General features: G+C 42.5%; 1 long non-coding RNA gene across 1 annotated transcript in view; it reads right to left on the bottom strand.

Annotated features, from left to right (window-relative positions):
• LOC122174454 (uncharacterized) overlaps positions 1–23,091 on the bottom strand; it is a 181,303-nt gene that overhangs the window by 114,213 nt on the left and 43,999 nt on the right. The window contains exon 2 of the long non-coding RNA XR_006176282.2: positions 21,510–21,574. This is a non-coding gene — a long non-coding RNA (uncharacterized LOC122174454). The remainder of the gene's footprint in view (positions 1–21,509; positions 21,575–23,091) is intronic.

The raw sequence follows: 23,091 nt of genomic DNA, 5'->3' as shown, positions 1-23,091 counted from the left end.
CCGTTTCGATTTCAAACCAGACTTACTTTGGCTTCGCCTCAGACGGTGAGGTCTCTTCTTGCAGTCCCTTCCATTTCTGTGATTCTATGAATTAGGAACAAGTTTAAACTCAAATCAAAATAATCCCCTCAAACTGAAAAAAGAGCTTCCACACAGGGGTTGCTGGCACTGGTTCAACTTATTCTCCAAATAGCAGCTAATAATGTCCCACCCAGATTGTGCAGTGCAGATCGGTGTGGAGGCCACTCACATTACTCCCATCCCCACCCAAAACTGTGCTTTTAGGTCATGATCCAGCCAAACATTTAAACTGTGACTTTCATGGGATTTACTCTCATGTTTAAAACGTGTGCATTTTATTATTGGATAATCATGTTTATTATGGCAGTGCCTAGGAAGCAACCAACATCTGGCCCCACTTTGCTAGGCGCTGTGCAAACAGCAGTCGACAGACCCTGCCCCAAGGAGCATACCAGCTAAAGTGTTTTGATGGATAAGAACCTTAACCATACTCTCCGCTTTCCCTCCTCCCTCCCTTAGACTCTTTTTTGACCTTTACCTACATAACCCCTATACAGGCCCTGCGAGAGCAGATAATTTAGTTTATCTGGATGGGCAGCAACTACTAAGGTACATCAGCACTGCAAGTCTGAGAGGTATATTATTAGCTGATATTTGGAGGCAGGTGAAAGGAGTATTGTGTCATTGTTTCAGGGAGAGATCTTTCTTATAGCCAGAAGGGGATAGGGGACATTTCAACACAGATGAAAAACTTAGCCAGTAAGTCACTGGTTTGCACGATATTTTTACAACTGTACACAAAAATTAACCAAGTAAAATAAAGTATTGGCCCAAGGCACTGCTGCACCCTAAGCATTTGGTATTATGCATTTAAAAAAGAAAGGTTGCTTCCCTCCCCCCCTCCCCCTTGCCTGGGTGTCATGAGCAAGAAATGAACAGCTGACCTGAGTTTGAATTTAGAGTGTTCATTAATAGGATATTATGCCATATGCTCTGCACACTGTCTTTTTTTTTTAATGCAGCCGCCAATTTGAGAGAATTTCTAATTAGTAATGGTATAATGAGAGTATTCAGAGGCTAATGTGGTGGGTGGGGAAGCGAAATAGATCACTCGGCGTGGACTAGAAATATTTCTGTTTGAATTCCTGGGGAAATAATGACCTGCAGTAAAAGGCTGTGATCTTTGACAAATGAAGGACGTTCGGGGAGGTTACCTTAACTGCAGAAGCAGCATTTATCAGGTTGGGAAAGGGGGGTGGGGGAAAGGTGAGACCTTTGGGGCTAACTAAGTTTAATACAAGGAACCTCTCAGAGTAAAAATATTTCTAAGCCAGTGCAAGCGGTGGAGCAAGAGGCACAAAAGAGCACACTGGGCATGAAAGCTGAAGGAAAGAAGAGCTGCCAAGCTGCCTTTTGTACCAGATCTACCTTGGTGGGGAAAGGGAAAAGGGTGGCTGCAACACCTCAGAGGGTTGATCATTGGCCTGCTAAACCCAGGGTTGTGAGTTCAATCCTTGAGGGGGCCACTTAGGAATCTGGGGCAAAAAAATCAGTACTTGGTCATGCTAGTGAAGGCGGGGGCTGGACTCAATGACCTTTTGGGGTCCCTTCCAGCTCTATGAGATGGGTATATCTCCATGTATTATTATAACAGTGGTAGGGAGCCATTGGGAATGACCCAATCCCAGACTGATGGGGTGGGCGTGAGTGTGCGCACACATGCACTCTTATATTCAGACAAGCCATAAAGTGTGTGAGCCCAGCCAGCTATTGTGTATTTTGTGCCAAATGTAAATGGATAACACAGCGGTAAATATTTATTTCGTCCAAGAGTACAGAACTCATTTCAGTAGAAATATCCCTTTGAACAAAGCAGCTGCATAATAATTACCTCTTATTAGCATATCATTGGCATATTCCTGCCTAGCGAGGGTATAAGGGAAGTTAGGACATAGGGAAAACAGGTATGTGCCATATGAGGTGCATAGTATGGGGGCAACATCTTCTGAAAGTGCTTGTGCAGTAGAGTTGGGGGTCATATCATTTAACACCTGCTTTGTTAGAGAGAATTGGGATTAATGAACCGTTATACACAAGTTAGTGTTTTGTGGAAATTTGCAGGTATAAATAGTTGCATGCATTTTTGTTAAACTAATATAATTTATAGGTGCCAGGTCTGGCAAAATCCTCTGAACACCCAAACAGCAGTAACTAAAAGCAGAAATGCATAACAAACAAAAGAAGTAAGTCTATAAAAATAATAATGCAGGGCACTCATACAGAAGCTTTCATCTTAATATCTCAATGTACCTTTCAAGCTTAATGAATGAATGAAGCTTCACAACACACCCTATCAGGTAGGTGTTACAATTTTACAGTGGGGGAAACTGAGTCAGGGAAATTTTAAATGACTTGCCTGAAGTCAGTGGTGGATCTAGAAATAGAACCCAGGACTCCTGAAACCTACTCTCCTGCTGTGACCGTTAGATGACACCCCCACCCATTAAAAAAAAAAGGCAGAACAGTACAAACTGAAAAATAATAAATTTCCATGTAAGAATGAGACTTCGACTCTGCTCAGGGATGATGCATTCTGAAGAGCTACAGCTCTGTTTTCTAAAAGACTGAATACAAACAGCAGTCTCATATCGCTTTCCTTTAATACTGTAGGGAAATTGAAATGCAGCTTGAGAAGGAAAAAAAAAAAGCCTGAAGTCTTGCAGGTGTAAGGTAAGAATTTTACCTTTAACCCTCCCAGTCAGTAGAATGAGCCCGAATTGATTCTCAGGTTGGTGGGCAGGGGCGGGTCCAGGCACCAGGGCAGCAAACACATGCCTGGGGTGGCAAGCCACGGGGGGCGGTGTGCCGGTCGCCGTGAGGGCGGCTTCGGCGGCATGCCTGCGGGAGGTCCGCCGGTCCTGTGGCTTCGGTGGCAATTCGGCTGCGAGTACACTGAAGGCGCGGGACCGGCGGACCTCCCGCAGGCGTGCCGCCGAAAGCAGCCTGACTGCCGTGCTTGGGGCGGCAAAACACATAGAGCCGCCCCTGTTGGTGGGTACCAGTATTACTGCTCTGCTACCTTGTGCACCAGAGACAAACCCATCTGAGCACCTGAGATGGAATTCCACATCTCTTACATACAGCCCCTGAAGAAAAAGCTAGAGAACATTCAGATTTTTCAAATGAGCCATAATTTGCCTTTCAACTGGACTAGTTAAATCTAACATTCCAGGAAATACTTTTTTTTTAAACTAATGATTAAACTATTTAAAATGAAACCCGGGAATTCCTCTCTCTTGTGACATATTTTTATTGTATCGTATTACTTTTAAGAAAGCCAATAAAGTTCTACCACTCTGAAGTCTCTCAAGTGCCTCCTGCACTTATTTTGCTGATTGTAACACACATTAATTTTATACAGTGAACGATACTCTGGGAATGAAACACCCCAACTTGGGTAGTAAAAGACAGGCCCTGCTTGAGTAGTAAAATACACTAGTTAAGTGATAACAACCCAACTCGAAAATACCTACCCTTCTATTGAAATGGGATCAATCATTCAAGGACATTAAGAACTGGTAAACTTTAACAGACATTCCCAAGGCCTTTTGGATACTCTTCCACCTAGCTTAATGCCCCCCCCCCCCCCCAAGGCTCTGTTCCTGCATGTTTTTTTTATCACCAGATATGTAAAATAAGGCAGTTGCAAGCCAGGAGCAGTTCTAGGCATGGACGGAAGATGTGTGGCAGATTGACATTGGGAGGAGCTCCAATGCAGTTAGCATCCAGCCAGCCAGAAACCACCCCTACTGTCACAGTGTCTCGAAGGCCACTGTATCATAACATGAGAAGCACAGCATTGCTGGAGGCTAGCCTTTATAGGTCATATGAAGTGTTAGCTGCTGCAGCTATGTTGCAGCGGGATTCATCTTGTGCAAAACTAGACAGGCCACATCCTGTGACCCCATGAGAAGGAGGAGGAGGAGTCTGGCGGCTCAGAAGACAAAGTTCCACACTCTAGCAGGAAGAAAAGTGATGAAAAAGGACGGCTGTGGAGTGATCTGCAGAAGGGAATAAAGTTGGGGGGGGGGGGGGGGGAACTTGACAGGGGAGGCAACTGGAAGGCCTGGATCAAGAAGGGAGATGAGAGCACTGAGTTTCAGGATGCTCCTCTTGCCTCTTCTCTTTATGATGCAGAGTTTAATCCTGCTGCCACAGAAAGGAGCCAAAACATGAAACAACACCACCACTAAATACCCCTCACCCCAATATCCTCCATCTTCCATGCATGTATCGCCCTTACCAAGCATCATTTCTTTAGCAGCTTGGAAGCCAGAGCTAGACTAAAGTTTAAGGCCCTGACTTGCAAAATAGTTTGTTCCCATTTAGGCACCAAAATAAGTGGCCACATTTTCCCAAGAATCTCAGCATGTTGAGTGGGGATCTTTTCGGGGAATTGGGCTGTAAGCGTCAATGGCAGCGGCTGGATGCTGAGCGTTTCTATAAATTGCCTCCCTCGTTTAGGTGCCTTAGCGGAAACCTAGCTCTTGCACGGGTCCCAGTGCAATTGGGAATTGTACCCAAACCAGAAACGTGCACCCCCAAAGTTCAAAGCAGCGCTGCCAAATATGAGCAGAGCAATAAAGGAAAAGACCTACCCATCAAGTAGATCTGTCGGAGCTCAAAATTATGCTCATTGTGCAGAGAGCGGCCGAGCTGACAGACGCTCTGGTATTGTGTAAACCCTGCTCTGAAAATTAAATATTCATAAGGCTCATATTGGATCCTACACCATCTTTTTTTGGGGGGGGGGGAATAAATGAGATTTGCTTAAAAAAAGAAAGACACAGGGGCCATGTAAGACCAAGCCAAAGCTTCATAAATAATAAGTTTTTATGCTAACCCTCCACAATTAAAAGGCTTAAAATCCATTTTGGAGAATGACTCATGCTTAAAACTCATTCTCCTAACCTCATCCCTGTGCCACGGAAAAATTAATGCATATGGCCGATATATTGGGGATTTATCCCTTGCTCCCACAGAGTCCTTCGTTCCAAGGTAAGAAATGTGTGCGTAAGGTTGAAGCAAGACTTTTTTTTTTTAAAGTAAATCTTAGTCTTGTTGACAGCTGTGACCAAATAAGTTGTGCTTTAAAAGGAGCGGGATCCCCAAACTCTCTTCATTATATTGAACCAGATTCCCTTCCTCTACCTCCCACAACATGCCTCCAGAAGGTAAGTAGGGGTATGGAATACTGCCTATAAAGTCATGCCTTCCAGGAACAATCAGACGTCATTGGTATCACGGCTTCCCAGGAGTGCAAAATTCATGACACAACTACATAGGCATTCTAACGGGGGTAGCAGTGGGCATTCCAATGACTGTACTCTTCAGCTGTCCCTCAACTACACAGGTATTTTAGCTGGCAGCAGTGGGTGGTGAGTATTCCAATCTTTGTCTCTCTCCAACGGTTTCCCTGTTACACAGATATTTTAGGGGGAAGCAGTGGGCAGCAGGTATTCCAATGACCATGCCTCTCTCTGGCTGTCCCACCTTTCCCATGATTGATATAGACCACCAAACCATACATCGTCCCAGATCATTTTGGAGTCCATTAGTGAGAAATAAACATTAATATATGATATAAATCTGATGAAAGTGAAAAATGTGATTATCATAAGGCCATTGTGTTCTACTGGATTCATATTCCTGTTAATTACTAGCATTTCCTGTGGTCCTTTGCCTAATGGATGGTTCTCAAGACATGAGATCCAGCATACACATTCATATGACAGCCAGGATACAGAATGCTGCTTTGGGTATGTTGAAATAAAAAACACATGTATTCTTCTATGGTCAACACGCATCATTCTCCTGTGCACTCTGCACCATGGTCATTACAATAATAATTCATATTTACATAGAACATTTCATCAAAGGAACACGAGGGGAAAGACGGTTTTGTGGTTAAGGCACTGGACGGACTCAGGAGATTGGGATTCAATTCTCAACTCTGCCACAGAGCTTCGGCAGATCTCTTATTTTATGTGCCTCAGTTCAGCATCTGTAAAATGGGGACAATATAACTTTCTTTCTCCCCCATTTTGTCTCATCTGCTTAGGACAGGGACTATCACACCGCGTGTGTGCATGCAAACAGCTCCTACCACAACAGGGCCTGGATCTCAGCTGAGGTCTCCAGACACTGCTGTAATAGAAATAAATAATAATAAAAGCACTTTATGAACATTAAACTCACAACTTCCCTGTGAGGTAGTTAAAGATCAACTGACTAATGTTTGGGAAGCCTTCAGTTACCATGGTGAAGAATGCCATAGAAAAGCTTATAAGTAAAATTAAATAAGAAAGATTGCCCCGCACCCTCAAATCCTGGATTGTCCTCATCAGGTGGGGTCAAGAAGCAGCCACTCTATACTGCTGGGTAATATTTCCCCTGACTGGCTCAGGAAGAACCACAAAAGGCAGACACTCTCCATGAGGTGATGAACCAAAATGGCTTCTCTAAGGCCCATAGACCACACAGGGTATAGCTCAGCCCATCCTGGGTCCAGAACCGTCATCATCATATGACAGCATGACCAATCACATCGAACCCACCTGCCCTGAAAATTCAAAAAGCAATTAAAAAGTTCACTGCAAAAGTTTTCAGTCACCATGACAGAAAAAATAAGTCACTTGCTTCTGAAGCTCTGTAAATGTTCATCCAGCTTTTCAAGTTCAAACATGACAATTGTAACAAAAAAGCTTTCATCACAAATATTTTGTCCTACTCCAATATTTACCTGTCCCATAGGGAAATTGAGTGGCTTCGTTAGTATATTTAAAGTGCTCAGACAATGAAACTCATTATATAAAGCGTGAAGTATTAAGTTAGTGGCAAAAAAGCTGTAAGGTTGAGAGATTTCATACCTCCCGAAGACATACATCCCCCCAAAAAACTCTCCATTACATACATAGAATGTGCAATAACCAAGCCTTTTGCCCCATCTTTGGAATGGCATCTTCCAAGAAGAAAGTAGCAGGGTTTCCTGTCAGCACTCCTCTCCCTTTAAAATGTTATTTAAGAAGTTTTGCCAGCCTTACTTTGTGCAGCCTGGTGCTGCTCATTTTAGGTTTGTTCGAAATGTTCTCCAGCTGAATACTGAGTGAAATAAATTCAAATCCTACTCTGCAAATGACACTGCACATAAATATTCAGTAAATTAGCAGCACACTTTTATAGATTTATCAGTCATTGCTGGCACAAACTGACAGGCAATGTTGTAGCTGAAATATTAAGGCTGACAAATTAATGATTTCTGAGTAAATGATGTCATTTTTGCACCGTTTCATTAAAATTTACTCACTTTCAATATCAGCTTCATTTCTATGCCTAAAAAAAAATTAAAATCATTTTCATTCTCTCTCTCCCCACCTCGCCACCTCCCCTCCCCCTATAAGAGCTTTTTAGAACCAAAGGGACATAAATTTCATGTCACCCCAAGGAAGAAAAAGGGGATGAAGTTTGTATAAAATATATGCAGGAGACACTGTGCAGAAAAAACTCCCCTTTCCAACATACCCCTTTCCCCCAAACCCTGAGAAAGCAATACATCCCTGTCAGGTGCTTCAGTCAAACCAGAGAGTGCTTTGCACTTGAAATGCTGATAGCATGGGGTGAAAGTACAACCTGCTGTCTGCCTTTTCATGGGTCTTTTCCGTCAAGCTGCAGGCCAGAATTAAAACTTGTATGCCACCAATGGCAGGACTATAATTTAGTGCAGTGCTGATACTCTGCAATGAACCCTGTTAGTAGTGCAGATAAAAGAAAACACTGTGGCAGCCCATTTACTGTGTGGCAGATAGAATTGGTAGGGCAACATCTAGCGATATTATCAAATGAAACTGCTGATAGAAAAAAAAACCCCACATGCACACACAACCCGCGGATGAATGTGAACTGGGAAGTTCTGCTTTGTTCCACACTTATTTCTGTCCTTTCCTCCACTTATGCTTAGCTAGGGCAGGCAGGCATCTACAGCACAGAAATGAGAATCAGGATTCCTAGGTTGTGTTCCTGTTGTGTTTACCACATACACAGAGAGAAGTTAGATAAAAAAACAAAACAAAATACTCTTGCTGGAAGGCTCAGTGTAACATTACTTTATCTCCTAGAATTCAGAACAACAACTCACAAGAACCCAAAAACAGAGAAAGAAAAAGCAGGCTGCTCCTTAAGACAGAAAGGAACAACTCACCCCACCTTACTCTAGGTGTCTGTCTGCAGAACTGACTGCAGCTAGACCCATATGGTGCACCAAGACCCTACTCTGCAAGTGGAACCAGGGAAAAAACCTCAGCACTTAAAGTGACAGCTTACAATTTCAATACAGTTTTCAATATGCCACAGTTCCCAGAGCTTCTGCTGACTTACTCATGACTTTGGGCAAGCCACTTGGCAGCCTCCATCCTGCCACCCTTACTCACACTGACTACAGTAGAACCTCAGAGTTATGAACACCAGGGTTACGAACTGACCAGCCAACCACACACCTCATTTGGAACCGGAAGTATGCAACCAGGCAGAAGCAGAGACCTCCCTGCCCAAAAACAAATACAGTACAGTACTGTACTGTGTTAAACGTAAACTACTAAAAAAATAAAGGGAAAGTTTAGAAAAAGTAGAGTTGACAAGGTAAGGAAACTATTTCAGTGCTTGTTTCATTTAAATTAAGATGGTTAAAAGCAACTTTTTTCTTCTGCATAGTAAAGTTTCGAAGCTGTATTAAGTCAATGGTCAATTGTTAACTTTTGAAAGAACAACCACAATGTTTTGTTCAGAGTTACGAACATTTCAGAATTACGAACAACCTCCATTCCCAAAGCGTGCATAACTCTGAGGTTCTACTATAGTACCTTATATCGCAAATGGTCCCACTGAAATCAGTAGAACTGCTCATACAGTAAGGTGGAACCCACCATGATTAGAATGGCAGACGCACTCCCTTCACCCTTTTGCAGATATTGGCTAAAAGGGTGGTGTCCGTAGGATGGAAGTATAAGGTAGGGGAATTACAGAGGGAGGCTCTCTCCCTACACACAGGCAGGAGGGAAAACATCCTGATCACTAAGAAGAAATGAATCAAGATATGATGGCTAAAGCACAAGACCTGGAGTCAGGAGATCTCAGATCTATACCCATCTCCAATGCAGCCTCCCCAGGACACTGAGCAAATCACTTTACCACTCCATATCGCAGTTTGCTCATGAGGAGATAACACTTACCGACCATCCAAATAAATAAAATACTCTCGGATCCTCCGGCAGAAGGTTTTCAAAGAAATGCAAAGTTAGCAAATGAGGAAATGCTTCTGAGAGCAAAGGGATAAGATTTCCGGAGGCTCACAATGGCTATGAGAAGAGAATGTTTTCAGCTATTCCTCTCTAAGGGAATCTTTTCCCTCAAGCTTCCACCACCCATTCTCTCATTGACCTCGCTGCCATCTTTAATGCACCACATTTTGTATTTTTGGCAAATTACCCCATCCAGAGCCTTCCTGCCCTGTCTGTCATCCTGGATGGGACTGGTGACATTTGTGACAAGTGACTGACAGAGTCTGGTTGTAGTGGATTAGAAAAAAAAAGGCAGAGAGAGCGCGAGCGAGCCCAGAGAATGTTTTACCCAGAATTCCCTGGGCTAAGCTATATCAGTCAATCTCAGGGCTAATTCGTGTCAGTACTTGTTTCCTATCTCCTTGTGTCTCCAGTGGAAGGTTGATAAAATTGAAGTGGAAATGAAGTTGGAGGCACAAGAGGATACATACAACAATAGTCTGGTGAAATGGGTTTGTATCCCTGATACACTGTTTGGCGCATCAGGATTCTTGGTGACCTTGACAGTGTCCTTGGGAGAAAAATAAAATAAAAGGAGAATTTTCATATATATATTTTAAGTAAAGCACTAAATTTACCACATCAAGTATTCAATGTGAATCTGTAATACCAGCTCCCAGCATTCCAGACCTGGGTTTATTTAGCCAGTGATGGTTTATGCTTGGACAAGTATTTGCTTAGCTAGCTATCTAAAGTGCAAAGAGATAGCCTTGTTATAGTACAATAAGATGCCTGTTGTTTGTAAGAAGGTGTCTCTCATCTCAGCTAGTAGCTGATGAATAGGAAAAAAACTTGTCATGGTATAAATGAAATGTACATACAAGTATACATACAGTGTGTTTCTTTTCAGCCTGCTGGTACCATGTTGTCAATATTGTGTACAGCGCAGTCCCTGAGTGAAATTCCATTGAGGCATTTGTGGTTAAATATCAGATGCATCTTTTCGAGTCCAACTAAAATAAAAAATATAATAAGTCATTGGGAATAACTGTGGGGAGATGGAGCTGTAAAAAGTAGAGCAGGGAGAGAAGGAATGTGCAAGAGAGGCACTGACTATAGTTCTGTATCCATTTCCTCACAGCGTAGGGTTTTTAGATGACCAGGCTTTAAAAGACTGGACCATGTCCCTGTTTTTAATGCATCTGAGCCTGAATGATTTTGCTTATGGAAATGAGGGATAACAGCACTAGCTAGAGTCAGGCATAGCACTGGCAAGTGCTGCACAAGCTTCCCACACACAGCACTGAGTCCAAACAGGCAGCATCCTCAGCTGTCCCAGCGCTGGGGTCTCTTGAACAGTAACTGCTGGACACTCCCTGTTGTGTAGTAGTTTTTGGCTAGATCATGCCTTGACTGGAACTTCCCATCCCCTCTCAAAGAGGATTTAAACATCCTCGTTTGGGTCCATTTTTACCTAACTAGGCACATGTGATAGGGTGCCCAGCTAGGTGGGGAAGAGAACCTCTATGGGGTTGATACTTCCCCCATCTCACCCCCACTATGCAAATGGGCAGGGTGGGCTGGGAAGTGGTGTGATCTCAGCCAGGATATTAACTCAATACATTAAATGACACTGAACGGCGACACTGCCCTCTGTTCTGTTACCATGAGCCTGCTTAGGGAGCACCCATGATTTTCAGCACTGACTGCACCAAAGTAGATTTGCACCACAGAAGGCCTTCACCATGTAAGTCAGTAAAGTTGATAGCCAAAGCAAAGCAATCCTGGAGAAAGCCCTTTAAGGAGGGAGACAAGAGGTGCTCTGTGATACTACTGGACTTAGAACTGACCAAATGGTTTTGTGTATAAACCCTTCTCTCCTGGTTACACAGACACTGATTTAGCCTGGAGCACTCTGCTGACTGATGTAAACTCTAAGTATTTATGTCTTACAGAAAGAAGATGGAAATGGGCTTATTCTGCCACCTGGCAGGGGAAAAGCTCCAAGCCTTCCATTTCCTAGGGACAGCCCTGCAATGTTCTTGCGGGCTCGCTTTATTTGGTGCGCTAAGATTTCTGGATTACGGTTTGACTTGGCACCATACACCAGGAAAGGCATTTCATATTTCTGAAAGGATCAGGTGAAATTTGATGGCAAAGAGGAGTTAGCTTGCTATTTTAATTGTAGTTAAATTAAAAAAAAAATCAAAAGGATGTTACATTTTTTTAAATAATTTTTCCTCACTGCTTTTGTTAGGCCCTTAGGTGGCTTAGGACTGATAACTGCTATTTTAAACAGAGGGTATTTTTTCTTCAGCACACGTGCACACTGATTTGCTGTTGTAGGGATGCTGATGATCCTTGAACTATGCAAACTGTTATCACCAAGATGCTTATGAGCCCTGATTTGCACACCCCGGTTTGTTGTTATAGTGTGGCTCATGAGTCCTGGACGGATCAAGGGAGGTTTCTCTCTGAACCAATTTGTTATTGTAAGATTGATTATTGGCTTAACTTTAGAGTTTGCTAGTCTTGATGTGGTAGTGGTGCAGAGGTAAAACCACTGAGGCATTAGTGTTGTATATTACAACACCCCCTCCCCCTACCCCACATAGATAAAGAATTATAGGGCGTTTGCAAACAAATACGATGTATCAAACAACGGGCCCATGGAGGGGGAACACAGGCGCTATTGCCCTTAGCAATACAGGGCTAACTTGTGTCTAGCCAGTCTTCAACCCTGAGCCGCAGTGCCATGTTTCCTAATTATTTATCCAAATGTACACTTACATTTTTTCGCCATTTATTCACTCATTTTTCTACGTCTACACCTACAAATTTCTTATTTCCTTTTTCATTTTATTGAGGATTGGTTGGGAGGAGAAGTGTTCCGGGTACTGGACTGGCAATTTTGGAAACAACACAATAAAAAAAAAAAGCACTGAAACTCACTCAAAGAGGACTGTGAAAAGAATGGGCATGTTTTCAGGTGTTTGCCCGACTTTAGGCATCAATCACTAGTAGTAGCTGCCTGCAAAATACCCCGATGTTTTTTAAATTGGAAGCCAACTTCCCCATTCATTCAGAATTCAGGAGCCCACCATTGCCCACGGAACACTCTCATTTGGTGCTTTCTTCCTAAAGCACGAATCTTGGGGAAAGCTGTATGAGAGAACAGCCTAATGAAGAGATCCTAAACATGAAACAGACAAGACCCAGATACTTTTTCAGCCAGTAAATCAAGGGTGAAATACACCTTTATACAGAAGGCCTACACCAAACCTATGCATGTTATGTCCTACATAAGCTCTATTTCCATCCTAAGGCCACGAATGTGTTAAAGATGAGTGATGTGGCCATTTTAGAAAATGGGCCTGTTATGGGGCCTGATCCAAAGCTTCCAATGGAAAGTCTCCCGTTGATTCCAATGGCCTTTGGATCAGACCCATATAAGCACTTTCTATCCAAGGCATTCTACGGGCATTTATTAATTTAATCATGCAGGTCTCACGGAAGATAGACAAAACACCTTTACCCCATTTTATGGGGTGAAAAAATGCAGAGAGGTGAATGACTTGCCCCCCACGAGTCCTTTGGCCTCGGCCCAATAGAACCAAGGTGTCCTGACTGATTTCAAGATGGCAAGTAAAAGAAATTAATAGCCCTGTGACCCGCCATGATGCATAGAGATGCCCTAAAAGCTTTTTATAAATTAAATGGGGGAAGACAGGCTGTTGGGTTTAATTTTAGAAATATCATGTCTTGACTTCATTTTTGGTGGAGGTCTTCATGGAGGACTAGGGAAGAGGCTCTCTCAGCAGCTTGCTTTTGAATTGACAGGGGGCTTTGAGCAAAGAGCCCTTGTCCCCTAGGCGTTTGTGAGCTATTTGAATTAGGTCATGTTAACAAACAAACAAAATCAAACCAAACAGAACCCAAAGAGATTAAAACAAATAAAATCCCTTCCCCCCTCAACTACTCAGCTTTGTATCCTGTCATAATCCCAGTAATTCCTTGGTCCTCCAGCAAAACCAGGTCAGTCGAGACCTGAAATTTGTACCTTCTTGATATATCATAAGGAGGAAAAGAAACCACACATTTCTCCCACTTTCTAGGTTATCACAAGGCCATCCTTACTCACTTTTTGGCTGGTACCAAACCTCTGCAGGGGTAACTTTCCTCCTGTCTGATTTGGAAGTGATTACCTGCAGTCCTCAGATTATTTAAAGGATTGAAAACTGGCAGGAAGATTGGCACTCTCCCCTCTCCCCCCACCACACACACACATACTCACACTCTCTCACCGGCCAACAGGATTAGTTCATAGAAAGCTCATTCTCTCAATACCACAAGCAGTTCCACTTTGTGACAGTATCTTTGTTTATCGCACTAGTATGCAGAGAATTTGACACCGCGAATCCCATGGACAGGGCTCCCTTCCTGAAGTACGGCGTTGTCAACGGCACCCTATGCTCACCCAATCCTCTTTTTTCAAGATCCCTCCTGTGCACACTGATCTCACAACCGGCAAACCCTTCATATCTCTTCCCATTCCCCCTTCTCTTTTTACAGTGGAGTGGATTTGGCTAATAAGAACCAGCTGTTTTTTTCCACTCTGAAAGCTGTGAGAAACTGATGACAACCTGTTTGACCTCTGACCTCTGAACTTGACCTCCTGCTAATACCTTCAGCTGCTGATTGTCATGGGTGGCTGGCAGAGCCCTTTGTCTTTTGCTGTTTTGGAGTCCAGACAGATAAATGATTTCTATTTGTCCTTTGGCGCAATGGAAGAGCTGATCGATATTATCCACGAATGATGTCAAGGATTTGTCGCCACAGCTTATGAATGACAAAACACTACCCAAAAAAACACCTTTTGGGGCAAAAGATTGAAAGCTGGAAAGGTTTATTGATTTTTGCTTTCTTAAATAGCAGCTCAAGCCACAAAAGAGAAAAGGGAAAGCTTTGTGTGCTAAAATGCAGCAAAAAGCTTCCTCAAGAACAACGATTAGATCAGCTATTGCATTTAAGTACTGTGAGCCTTGCCACAGCCAACTGCTCAATTTTGTCTGCTAAGCTCACTACAATTTCCCTCCATTTTTCCTTATTTCAACTGCGCTTGTATAGTGAAACGCCAGCCTCCAGAATAAAACATACTTTTCTTCCTTGCTCTCTCTTTGGCCACAGGTCAATGGGGACAAGGCCAAGTGTCTCGGATTTGAGCAGGCGGGTTGGAGTCTTTGAAGGGGAACTGAAAATGCTTTTCAGACACTGAAAGTGATAGGGATCATTGCCTAGTGGTTGGAGCCCAGGTCCGAGAAAGTTGAACAATGGAGTCCATTTCCGGCTCTGCCAGTGACTGTGCAACCACAGGTAAATCACTTCATCTTTGCTCCTAGTTTCCCCATTGATAAAATGGAGATAGCATGTACCCACCTCACAGTGCTGTGCTTTGAGATCTTCAGTTCTTACAAGTGTAAAGAGTTTCTTATTATGAGACCAAGTCACAAACAGAGCACATTCTACTGAAATAAAAATTACAAATATACACACAGGACCGTCAACACAACTATCAGTTCCTCCTTTACACGACTGCCAGCAGCCATTCTAGGTTTCTCCTGAAAGAAATTATGACAACGCTAACCTCTCAAGCAGTTTAAGAGATTCGGTGAATGCAGCTTCTTGCTCAAGGGGCTAGGGAATTTATCAGCTAATGCAGGAGAAGCATAGAACCTTGAACTCTGACCTCGGCAAGTGAAGCTGCAGAGTAATGCAAAAGAGCATTTGCTTTCCTTTCTGAGCCCTTTCAACCCTGTGGACTCGTAGCTGGGTATAGAGGAAAAGGTTTTGGGGGTACTTCCACAGTCTGGGATGTAACCTCACAGCCAGTTTCTACTGGTGAACTTATTTGCGCTAAGGATGAGGTAAAACTACTAACAGCATTCCAGACTGGCTGTTTGCAGTTAAGTAAAGCTGTGATACTAATGGCTATGGAAATAGAAAGCCTTTGTTGGGAAGGCAAATTCAATACTTTCAGCCATAGTACTAAACATGTACAACCCTGACTTCAACAGGAATTTTGGTGGATCATCTTTGCCAGAAGGTGATTGTCTGGCCTCTCTTCTCACAGACCTAATGCAATGGGGTCAGCATTTATGATGCACAGAATTCTCACAGATTGTCATAAATCAATTCACCGGGGTACTGAAGTCAAAAGATTCAAGGGACTCAAAAGACACAGGATGCAGATGGGAAGAGCTCACATACTGTAACACGTAGCAGGTTCATTCATTGATCTCAAAGGCTAAATACCGTTAGCCCCAATTCACAGATGGGAAAACAAAGGTGCGGAGAAGTTAAGTGACTTTCCCAAGGCGAGTCAATGCCTGTGTGTGGAATAGAACCCAGATCTATTGACTCCCTGACTCCCCAGTACATACTCTAGACGGTGGGAGACACTGACTCACTTCTATATTGAGTCCTCTAAGCAAGTCCCCTAACTTACACCTTGATTTAACTGCAAACACAACATAGGTGACGATTAGCGGCATAACGATGCTGAGTTAACGCACTGTTGCATTTTGTAAATGAATGCACAGAACTGCAGGTACTTCTAACTGGTTAAGAATAGATCTGGTTGAAAATGTTTGCATTTTCAAAATTTTAAATTGTATTTTTTGCAGAAATTTTTATGTTTGTTCACAAAAAGTTTACTTTTTTGACCAGCGTATAAAGTGCTTGACATTTTTCAAAAACTGAAAAATTCTATTAAAAAAATTCCTGGTTTTTTTTTTGGGGGGTGGGTGGGTTATTTTTGTTTTGTTTTTTGTTTTTTGTTTTTTGCATTTTTCAACCAGTTCTAGTTAATAATTCACAAGTGGAATGGATGAGAGGCAATGAAACAAGGCTAGCATTTTAAACAATGAAAGGTGTTCAAAGGTTGTGAATATAGATTATATATTTTTTAAAGTATGTATAATTGGTGTATTGGATTTTACTCATTTTTTTTTCCAAAACAGAAGATGCCATTGGTGAAACTGTGATCATGAAATTTATCTCCTGGGAGAAAGTTGACCTTTCTGCAAAACAATCAGGAATCCCCCTATTGTTCTGTGAGCTACAATGGAACAGTCTTAGCAAGTAGCAAATAATGCTTTGCCCTTACATAGACCCGCTATTTAACTTTTTAAATTCAGGAATCATATTGAAATGTAAAGGAAGCTGTACAGCTTCCACATTAAATCTCAAAGCAATTACAGAGGCAGATAGGTAAATGTCTTTATCCTGATTTTATAAATGGGGAAACTGAAGCACAGAAAGAGAGAAATTAAGGGGCTTGATCCTGCAAAGAGATGAACACTCTGGCCACAATCTAGCAAGGCACTTAAACACATACATTGAAATCAATGGAACTATGTCAGCACTTGAAGTTAAGCATGTGCTTAAGTGCCTTGCTGGATCGGGACCAGAGTCACCAGTACTTTTCAGGATCAAGCCCAATGTGACTTGACTAGGATCAGAGAGCCAGGAATAGAATCAAGTTTTCAAAACACTGTCCTCCATACACTAACCATTAGTGCATGCTGCCTTCCTGCATGTGTCCTGGTCCGAATGGTAGGCATCACTCACAGAATGCGGGGAAATCTTGAAGGTGTGGTCTCGAGGAGGCCATGGCATCATTTTTTTTAGCCTATACTAACAATACATCAAGAAAAAACGGCATATTTCTCCTTTACTTTTCTCCATAATGGTATATCCTCCACAGTTTCTCTCCTGGATGATTTGCTTATATTCAGTCCTTCATGCCGGAAATATTAGTTTGCTGTGTGGAAGGACCAGCCCAATTAGAAACACTTTTGCCTGTTGGAGTTCAAACAGATCTTTTGTTCTGGCTTTACTGCTTTTCTAGGCTGTGTCCCCCTTGACTCTAATTTAGGAATAAACCCAAAACAACAAAGCAAAACCTGGATGAAACCAGAAAGTTTCCCATGGTGTCCAACTCAATCCCAGGCTTGCTTGATGGTTGGTGAACCTTGCCCAGGTTTCAGGTTTGTGACAAATGCCACCATCGGGTCAAAGGTTTTGTTACAAACGTTTAATGCGTTTGTCCGAGCAAGTAGATCCTTCTGGCTTCAAAGATCAGAGCTCAGTGGACTGAGATAGGGGTTGTCCTTAGAAGCTTGCTGACCCCAGAGGGCAGGGAAATATAGCAGAGATCATGTGCTTTGGAGCTCAACCTTCCCAAATATTTGGAGGTATTTCTGCAAAATACAGAAAATATAGGAAAAGTATTGAGTCTAGGATACACCTGAGCTGCAAAACTCAGATCTTGACGTGCCTGAAGCTCAGGAGTGTTTGGGTCCAGGTCTTGGTTTGGCTCTGAAAGCTGAGTTTGGTGCAAATTCAGATCAGAACCATAACTTCCCCGACGTCTAAGAGTGTTTTGACCCTGGATTAAGGGCCCCATCATTAATTGGTGCAAACAATCTAAATTGTTTCTATGCTCTCTCCATTTATTTCTCTGTCCTTTGAGCTTTTTTGATCCTTGAAGTGTGTCCCACATGCTGTTCCAAAGGAAGTTTCCCAGACAATGTATTGTGTGTGTTCTATACATGATACTCACCTCTTCATTTGTAATCCCTGGACTGCCTGACAGCCTGTTTCTCCAAGTGTTCAGGGTTCATAAGTGTATTATTCATTACCAAAAAAATCTGTACTTCTAGACAATACGATAAATTAAAATTAAAATTCATTTAAACAACTGATTATGGACAGTGGGTGCCTCCAGTTTTGGGTCTCCAATTTGACACACATTAAAAAAAGACCCTGGTTTTCAGAGGGTGGGTGCTCTGAGAATCAGGCCCCTTTAAAATATTGGTGATTGGAAACCCCAAAATAGAGGCACCCAGAATTTCTACTCATTTCTGAAAACCTTGGCTTGAGCCTCATTGCAAGTTATAGTTTACATTCCACTTGCAGTGGTGGAAGTGCTTTTAAAAGTGTTTTCTAAGAAATAAAATGTCACCAAAAGTAGGGATTAGACATAATCCAGTTCCTTTATCAACTAAAGATGCCATCATGGCCTCTGAAACCTAATGGAAGAAATTCCTTCACTGTTTTCCATCTTACAATTATATCACATAACACATTCTGCTAGAAGGTTGGCCAGCATCTTACGACTCCAGTACCACAATATAATGAAAAATGTAAAGGGCTTGACATCCCTTGCCACCTGTTTAAGATTCCACATAATCTGGCTAGAGAGGGATTAATTCCTACATTTGATTTTCCATCTGCATTGCATCAAAGGTAACCCCTGTCAATCCTGAGACATAACCCATTTGTAAGAGCAGGAAATATCCTACTCCACTGCAGATTTTGCTGTGACAAATGTAATGCTTTCTTTAGGGTTCTGTTTGTTTAATTAAATTTTACGCACGGATAAAATGTTTTGTGAAATTTCCACTGTGGGGTGTTGTAATTAAAACTGGTGAACTTGATACAGACAGGCAACTATTGTGAAGCTGTCTTTGTCTGAGATATGAATACCAGCAGCAATGTTTAGTTCTACTGCCACAATTTTTCTTTTAGAATTCCAAAAGCTTCCCAAATTAGGTGCAACTGAGAGCAACTTTGATCCGTTTTGGGTGGAAAACACAATTGTTAAGAAGTATGATTGGTTAAATTACTAGGAGCCTCTGTATTAAGGGAAAAAACCCTTCAGCTTTTGCTTCCACATGCAGGAGCAAATATGTTCTTCAAATGTATCTAATCTTTCATAGCCTAATGATTCAATCGTTTGACACATTGCAACAATAAATGCCTTGGTGGTGGTATTGTCGAGGAAAGACTCCAGTATGGCATTTCATCAGACTGGCTAACTAATATAATATATTATACTCTCAAAAATAAATAAGAATAAACAAAACATCCCTAAGATACGTTATTGTCTGGCCATTCTGTGTGAGGAAGAGACAGATGTTAAGGGGAAAGAGCTATGGACCCCGATTCAGGAAACTAAATGCTTTGTTGAATTGAGTCCTCGTTTGGGTGTTGTGTTGAATTGGGTTGTTAAGAGTTTTTTTCCAAATTTCTCTCTCTCTCTCCTATTTATTTATGTAAATAATAATGCTCTCAGAACTGAATGAAACCCTGTGGTTTTGGTCCCCAGGAGTGTGTGAACATTTTCTTTGATTCTGATCCACACCCTCCTGCCTACCCACATCCTGTAGCCTGGTCTACATTTAAAACTTAGGCTGACATAGCTACGGTGCGTAGGGGTGTGAAAAATCCAACCCCTGAGTGCTGTTGCTGTGTTGATCTAACCCCTGGCATAGACATTGCTAGGTTGATGAAAGAATGCTTCCACTGACCTTGTTACTGCTGCTCAGGGAGGTATTGTTCCTACAGGGATGAAAAAAAGCCCTTCTAGTGCTGTAGGCCATGTCTATGCTACAGGGGTATGCTGGTATTGCTACCGCAGCATAGCTATGCCATATACTCCCCGTAATGTAGACATGGCCTGAGTCTCTCCAAGCTATGGGTCTGATGAATGCAAAGGGAGGGGTTTTCAAAAGCATTTAGCGTTGTCCCATTTAAACCAACCATCAGAACCCCATGAGAGAAGAGTGAGGGCCACAACTGAGTGTTTTCGAAAAGTCCCATCCCACAAACGTCCAAGAATATTTTGGACTGAATGGCTGAGCTTCACCGGGCTTTGCATCAAAGTAGAAGCGAAGCCACAGATTTTTGGGGAGGTTCCCCAACGCGAAATCATTCCCTTATTTTACTGCTAGCCTTTACCTCCATAAATTGATCAAATCCAACCCTGGTTCTGAGCATACCTAGTCTATTGAGGGTTTAAAACTCAGATCCTGATTTTGTAACTCGGGCCTTAACTCTATTTGAAAGATTTTCTTTCTCCTCTGAATCTCAGTGAGAATCCCTGAAGCGGCCAATGTACATTCAGGTTAGCAAAAAGAGAAGAAACTCTTCAGTGCTTTTGGTCTCTGGTTTGGAGCTGGTGACTCACTCCAAACCCAGAAGAGTTTCACTTGGATAATTCTGGCAATCTTTCAAGCATTTCCCCCCCCCCCCCCTTCTCCGCCACTTTACAACATAGACGATGCAGCAAGACATAGAGGGACTGTTAGTTTCTAGTTCGCGGCGCCGGGTTGAGGGATTTTTCTTTTTAAACGTTGACCTATTTCTCAGTCAGCTTGTCTCTGTAAGTTAGAACCCAACCATGGCAGACAACAGTCCAATGTATGCGAGCAGAAGGGCGACTCACCACCTGTCTGAGCTGTCAAGTTATGTGGGAAGGCATATCAATTAACTTCTGCGATTATCTCATCATACTTCACAACTGACAAAACATTAACCCCCTTTCAAGCATAATCCTATTGGAAAACCAACATCATTCATTTCATCAGCAACATTACCATCAACCCCTCGTATCTGGTGAGGGTGGGGAAGAAAAGGAGGGAAGGTATTTCCCCTTCCCCGACCCCTTTTTATTTAGTCTATACACTTTAAAGTCCAAAAGCTATGTGCAGTCAAATAGTTTCACTCTATAGACAGCAGGTATTTGGGTTAAATTCCCATGAGCCTACTGTGTTCCCTTGTAGCTTAAAAAGCTGGGACACTGGCCAGGAAAAAGGACCTTCCATGACCTGCTCTTAACCCCTGAGGAAAGTTACACAAACTCTTTCACGCTTGGCTGGGATTGCTGTGTAGGAGAGGCCAAAACAATACTTTCCCTTGTGTTTGCCTACCTTATTAAATATCAATTAATATTTATGGAAGTTTATAAACAGTGCAGCTTTGGTTTCAAGGGTGCTTAGAAATCTGATCTCCCCTTCTCTCCCCCCTCCTCACTTCAGCATTTGTCTGGCTCACGGCTGCATAGTTAAAAGCACTGGTCTTCATTTAAATTTAGAGGAGTTTATCTAAACTCTGAGCCCAATTGCCCTAGGTAGCTATTTACACCTCGGCAAAGTGGCTGTAAAATTTTACTGAATCAGCTTTATAGCAATTTTACACTCACTTGTCCCAGATTTTCCTCTCACGGGGGTTTTACACCAGCGTTACGCCATTGACACCTCCAGCGTCGACACTCCTGATGTACACTAGTGAAAGTGAGGGCCTGAGTCTTACCTATTTGCACAGACTGTAAGGTCTTCGGGACAGGGGTTGTCATTTTCCATGTGTTTGTACAGCACCTAGCACAATGGAGACCAGAACTGGGTGAGGCATGATCACAAGATAAATGTTAAACAGCAGCAGCAGCTATAAATGACTACACAAGGTGCAAAGCACAGACATGTCCAGTCTCACCCATTGGGTGAGAGACTCACTCACTAGCACTCTATCTCACGCTCACGCACATTCCTAAGCTTATCTTCCTCATTGTGAGTAAAATACATAAAGATTTAAAGTATTTTTACTCAGGCACTGAAAAAAGACAACAATACATCTGGGGCCTCAGGCACGGGGCTTAGAGCTTGGAAAGCCACTTTCCAAGCTTGTGTACTGTGGTAACCATGGAGACTACAGGCCCGCGTTCTATACGAGGAGGCTACGTGGGACGTGTGGGGGGGGGAGGAAGATTGTGTCTGTGAATACTTGACGGTCAAAAAAATATGAGTTGGCCCAAAAAATAAGCAGGACTTGATCAAAAGTTTGCAGGTTTTGCAAATTACAGTTCAAAATTTAAACTACACTGGACAAATTCATGTCCTCAGGGATCTCCAGCCATCCAGGTTTTTGTTCAAACCAGAAAAGAATTGTTTTTATTAAAATCCACTGGTTTGCATTGCATATAGAATTCTCATGTGCCCTTGACTTTAGTATGAATCCCTCACTCTCACAGACCTTGGGAGACAGGCCAGTCCTCGCTTACAGACAACCCCCCAACCTGAAGCAAATACTTACCAGCAACTACACACCACACAACAAAAACACCAACCCAGGAACCAAACCCTGTAACAAACCTCGTTTCCTACTCTGTCCCCATATCTACTCTAGCGACACCATCGGAGGACCCAACCACATCAGCCACACCATCAGGGACTTATTCACCTGTACATCTACTAATATGATATATGCCAGCAATGCCCCACTGCCATGTACATTGGCCAAACTGGACAGTCTCTACTTAAAAGAATAAATGGACACAAATCGGACATCAGGAATGGTAGCATACAAAAGCCAGTAGGAGAACACTTCAATCTTCCTGGACATTCTATAAACAGATTTAAAAGTAGCCATACTTGAGCAAAAAAACTTCAGAAACAGACTTAAGAGAAACTGCAGAACTAAAATTCATTTGCAAATTTAACACCATTAATTTGGGCTTGAATGGGGAGTGGGAGTGGCTGGCTCATTACAAAAGCAGCTTTGCCTTTCCTGGAATTGATACCTCCTCATCTATTATTGGGAGTGGACTACATCCACCCTGTTCGAATTGGCCCTGTTAACACTGGTTCTCCACTTGTGCGGTAACTCCCTTCTCTTCATGTGTCAGTATAATAATGCCTGAATCTATAATTCTCACTCCATGCATCTGAAGAAGTGAGGTTTTTACCCACGAAAGCTTATGCCCAAATAAATCTGTTAGTCTTTAAAGGTGCTACCGGACTCCTTTATGTTTTTGTGGATACAGACTAACACGGCTACCCCTCTGATACTTGAGTATGAATTGGGACATTTAAGTGTTTCATATACAATATTAAGCAGT

This window comes from Chrysemys picta, chromosome 19 (assembly GCF_011386835.1).
Source record: "Chrysemys picta bellii isolate R12L10 chromosome 19, ASM1138683v2, whole genome shotgun sequence".
Taxonomy (NCBI): Eukaryota; Metazoa; Chordata; order Testudines; family Emydidae; genus Chrysemys; species Chrysemys picta.
Note: the sequence above shows the minus strand (reverse complement) of the source record. Positions and strands in the feature narration are given on the sequence as shown.